The sequence below is a fragment of the Perognathus longimembris genome, chromosome 12, assembly GCF_023159225.1.
Source record: "Perognathus longimembris pacificus isolate PPM17 chromosome 12, ASM2315922v1, whole genome shotgun sequence".
Taxonomy (NCBI): domain Eukaryota; kingdom Metazoa; phylum Chordata; class Mammalia; order Rodentia; family Heteromyidae; genus Perognathus; species Perognathus longimembris.
Genome location: NC_063172.1, coordinates 22,103,083 through 22,108,912, shown reverse-complemented (window position 1 = coordinate 22,108,912; position 5,830 = coordinate 22,103,083).

The following is a 5,830-nucleotide window of genomic DNA, read 5'->3' as shown; positions in this document are numbered from 1 at the left end:
AGCCTTGAGCAGGAAGAAGCCAGGGACAGTGCTCAGGCCCTGAGTCCAAGGCCCAGGACTGGCAAAAAAACAAAAACAAAAACAAAAAGATGACTTAAGGCCATTATATGTCTACTTGGATTTATTGGTAGAAGATATATGTTTATGCTTAGCTCTGCCTTATAGTTTGTAGTTTTCTGAAAGTTTGATTTTTGAAAGCTTTATCAATCTCTCCTTTGGGATATATTCTTTAATATATTTAAAAGAAAGTTAGTTTTTATTTTTATATAATATCCATATTCTAGTTTTACCTCCATTCCTCCCTTTGTTGTGTCCTAATAATTATTTAACATGAGGAATACTGATATTGTTTAGTAATCTCTTTTTATTTCCTTAATAAAGTATAACTATTTGATGGTTTTACAAACCTATTGTCATGGATATTGTTGTTTGGATATTGCTTGTTCTTTGAGGAAAATCTGGTTGTTCACATTATAAAGCTGAAAGTGGTAGAGTCTTTCTTGATACTATATTAAAATGTGATACAAAGTAGTTTCAAAAAATGAGTGGCAATGTAGTATCTGCAACCATAGCAATGAACTCTTTGTGCTTAGATATATTAAAATTCATTATTTCTCTTCCATTTTAAATGTTTTCAGTAACCAAGATTATTACTCATCTGGAAATCATGCACTGTTACTCAGAGTTCCTAAGTGTTGACAAAGTTCAATATATGGTTAATCACAAGCATGTATTAATATCAATATTGACCTTTTTAGAAAAAAATGTTCTCAGAAGCTATAGCATATAGTATCACATACAAGTATATTTTCTTAACTTCAATTTTTTTTTATCAATGCCAGTCATTTACTCACAACATCAACCTTAAGAAACTCTGTTAAGTATAACAGTAATTTGAATAGAAGGCATTCTTTGAAAGGAAACTCATAGTTCATATAAAAAATTATAAAAAATTCAGCTTGCAACTCAGACCATTCCATGTGTTTTCTTTCTTTCTTTCTTTCTTTCTTTCTTTCTTTCTTTCTTTCTTTCTTTCTTTCTTTCTTTCTTTCTTTCTTTCTTTCTTTCTTTCTCTCTCTCTCTCTCCTTCCTTCCTTCCTTCCTTCCTTCCTTCCTTCCTTCCTTCCTTCCTTCCTTCCTTCCTTCCTTCCTCCCCTCCCCCCTCCCTTTCCCTTTCCCTTCCCTTTCCTTAATGTTTTCCTTTGTTGGTCGTGGAGCTTGAACTCAGGGCCTGGGTTCTCTTCCTGAGCTCTTTTCCACAAGGCTAACCCTCTACATTTTGAGTCATATCACTGCTTCCCATTTTCTTGTGGTTAATTGCAGATGAGAGACTCACAGACTTTCCTGCCCAGGCTGGCTACCAACTATCGTCTTTAGATCTCAGCCCCTTAGTAGTAGGAATATAGGCATAAGGAATAAGCCACTAGTGCCCCACTAACCATGTGTCTTTCTGCAAGAAAAGCATCTTATTTTGGTGCTTACATTTGTATTCTGAAATTTCCCTTCTGGGATTTTATCTTTAAAAAAATTTGCTTTGCTACTTTTTTTTTTCCTTTCAATTGTGGGCTTGAACTCAGAATCAGGGTGATGTTCCTGTAGTACTCTACCACTTTAGCTATAGCACCACTTCTGGTTTTGGAGTCATTAATTGGAGATAAGAGTTTCACGGGGACTTTTCTGCCTGGGCTGGCTTAGAACTGTGATCCTCAGATCTTGGCCTTCTGAGTTGCTAGAATTACAGGCATGAGCCACCAGTGTCCAGCTTTGCTTTCTTACTTTTAAGAGTACTTTTACTCCAAATATTCTGTGACTATGGAATGGCCCTCAGGGTTTCTTGTGTTCATCCTTCCCTTGGCTCTTGCAAATCATTCCATCATATTGCACTTCCATTTCTGTGAGTCCACATAGCTTCTTCACAGTTGTACTATTTTAGGACCATTAGAAATTACCATCCCTCAGCTTCCTAGATTTAATTCACAACAATTTTTGATAACATTGTTGCTATGATTACTCAGTTGCTGAAAGCCTGAAAAATCTGGCAACTGGGCTTTGTTTTATCTATCTCCCTCATTCTGCTATCCTTGTTACTCTTTTTGGTATATGTCCTTCTCTTATGACTAAAGTGAAGAATCAGAATGCCAATACGAACTAGGTGACAAACTTATACTTGATCCCACTTCAACATCACTGAAGTAGGTGAAGGTAGTTCTCCTGTTGCTAAGTGAACTGTAGAGAAGTATTTGGAAACAGACATACAACCCACTATAGTCTATCTTGAAGTTGCCCAGATCATTACTCAGATTATTATGCTCCCATGAGAGGAGACTGAGCATCTGTTATCCACTGGCCACCTGAAAAGCAAGAGAAAATCAGATTTAATCAATTGCAATGGAGATAAGGTACAGAAAGTTTTTTTTTAAGTATTGGATCACTTGAAATAAAAATTCTAACTTCAAACAACATTTAGCTGTAAGAATGGATATATGGAACAGTTAATATTGAAATACTCCTCATTGCAAAGGCTTAGAATTCCAGAATTGTTTGTATGCATAATATGTAGAAAGGGAGAAAATAAATTCTTTGTATTAAATAAGAATTGGGTGTTAAAATTGAGTATTAAGAAGTGGCACAGAAATAGGTCCCTTGTGTCAAGTGGTTTGAGGATTTAGTGTTTACAAAATGTATAAAATAAGACCTCTGACACATCAAGACAGAATTATGACTCCTAATAAATGTACTGTAAAAAGGCTAGCTTAGCCATCATTAGAAAATGAATGTAAAAACTCCTATTTACCACTAGAAATCATACAATTTATTTCTCCTGATACTATAGATGAGGATAAAGTCCTCTGTGAAAAGCAGCAACTCTAAGCCAGCCCTTAGCATGTGTTCAGTCCTGAAATTACAATATGAAAATGATGATGATAACGTAACACAAAATTTATAATGTGAAGCTGATACTTGTTTTGTGATATGCATGCAGTCCAGAAGAGCAAGAAGAAAGTATCAAATAAAATATCTCTTAACATATAGTAGCTAGTATATAGACATATACTGGACATATACTGTTACTATATGTCTATATACTAGTCTATATACTAGTATATACTCATATACTAGTTACTATATGTCTAAGATAGCCCTAGAAGATGACTGCAATAGCTTAATAGCATATGGTCACATAAGATGATGCTAATTGAAATAAATTCCAAGTTATGGAATAAATGGTTTATCATTTTCAATATACTATGTGAAGGTATGTCTTTTTCTTTTGTTTTACTTCCCTATGGTTTTATCCCTGTTGTCACCCTATTTGATTTTAGTACCCTGTGTATTGTACAGATGTTTATCTGAACTAGGGAAGGGGAACATCAAAATGATGAGACAAAGGGTAAATGGCAAACCAATGCTACAGCAATACTTACAAGAGTATATGCTGTAAACCAACTACAATTCTGGGGTGGGGGAGTTGGGGAGGAGAGAAGGTAGGAGAAAAATGAGGGAGGAGGTAACAAGTTTGATAAGAAATGTACTCTCTACCTTATGTATGTAACTGTAACCCCTCTGTACATCACCTTGACAATAAAAATAGAAAAAAAAAATCTCTAGAAAAGAAATTCTTAAAAGAAAGCCAAGAAAATTTAAGGGAAAAAGGAAAAAAAATACTTCCAAAAGATTATTCCCTGTACTGCCAGTCATTGGTGGCTCAGGAAACAAAATGGAAATTAAATGTAAGCCACAAAATAAGATGCTTGGTTCACACTTGTAAACTTAGCTATTCAGGAGGCTGAGATCTGAAGATGATAATTGGAATCCAGCCCAGGCAGGAGAGTTCAAGAGACTTTTATCTCCAAATTAACCACTCAAAAACTGGAAGTGGCACTGTGACTCAAAGTGGTAGAATCCTAGCATTGAGCAAATAAATAGCTCAGGGACAGAGCCTAGACCCTGAGTTTAAGACCCATAACCAATAAAAATATTTCTCACTCTTTGTCTATCTCCCTATTACATTCTACACACCCCCATACCACATTAGCCACACAATAATGTAGTTTAACCTAAATGTTAATCTGAAGATAAAACCAGAAACTTGAATTCCTTAAGAACTGGAGATGATAGATAAAAGAGGTGATTAAAGCATTAAAAAAAATAGCTAGCTCTTGCTTAAGAGAAGTAATTCACAAGTATTGTAAAGCAATTATCCTGGCTGGAAATTAGAAACTTCTTTTCCACTATTTTAAATGAGAAATGGTAATATATTACCCATCACCTTTAAGCTGAAAATCAGTATTCTAAACAGAGCAACCTTTACATTTAAGAAAAATCCCACTCAGTACAGGAGTTTACACCTATAGTTGTAGCTGCTTGGGGACTCTGAGATTGGAAGGAGCTTAATTTGAGATCAGCCTGAGTGAAAACTTCATGAGACCTCATCTCAAACTTTAAAGTATTAGGTAATATTATAAATAGCTCATGTAATATTCCAGACACACTCTCATTTCCCTGATACTTAGTATGATTTTTCCAACATGTGCAACTCTGACTTTTAATATTGAAAAATTACAATTGGACCATACCGTAAGGCTTTTCTTTACATGATATTTTGTAGGAAATGTATTGAACTTTAAAAAGCAAATATCAGTTTTTACTAAATATATACCAGCCAATGAACTGTATATTTAAATGCATATATTCAATGAGATTTGGGTGGCAAGTCCCTGAGAAATATACATACACATGAAAGTTCCTGAAAGTTCCATAAGGGGTATGTCTCTAGGTTTAGTATTGTTAGAGAGATGGAAGGAGCTTACTCCATGAGCACAGGACATTTGTTTTCATTAGAAAAGAATACAATAGCAGAAAAAAAAGAGAAAGACTATGAAAAAAATCAGATCAATAACAGAGACAATAAATAAATAAATAAATAATAAATAGGGGCATTATAGTAACCTTAATTGATAAGTTAAATTGAATATCAGAACTAGTAGAAGAGAATTAAAGAACTAAAAGACACATGTTATAAAATTTTCTTGAATAATTGCAAATTAAGAGTTAATTGGGTAAAAATGAATCTTTTTAAGAAAAGACAGTACCAGGCAAGAGTGCTTCACACGTATAATCCTCACTACTTATGAAGTTGAGTTCTGAGGATTTCAGATTGAAGCCAGCCTGGATAGAAAAGTCCATGATACTCAGATTTCTAACTTACCAGAAAGAAGCCAGAAACAGAAGTGTGGTTGAAGTGGTAGAGAACTGTCCTTGACTAACAAATGCCAAGTGAAAGCATGAGGCCTTGAGTTCTAGCCACAGTACCTGTACAAAAAAATGCAAAGAAGTAAATTTTGAAGACATCTGGAAGAACAAACAATGCAGAAAAGATAATATTGTCAATAAATGGTATTAGTGCATTTGATATTCACATACAGAAGAATGGATTTGAGTTCTATCTCACATCATGTATAAAAGACACCTCTAAATAGACTAAGTGCATAAATATAAGACCTAAAATTATAAAACTATAAGAAGAAACATGGGGGAAAGCCTCATGATATAGTTTGGGCAATGATTTTTTTTTTTAGGTATGACTGTGAAAGCCTAGACAACTAAACCAAAAATAGACAAATGGGATAACTTCAAACTAAAAAGCTTCTGCACAGCAAGAAATTCATCAACAGAGTGAAGAGACAATCCATGGCATGAGATAAAGTATTTGGCAGCCATATAATTGATGAAAGGTTAGTGGCTAACATATATAAGGTATTTGAATTCCTTAGCAAGAAAATAAGCAAATTCAAAATGTCTAAAGGTCCTAAATAGACATCTTAAAAAT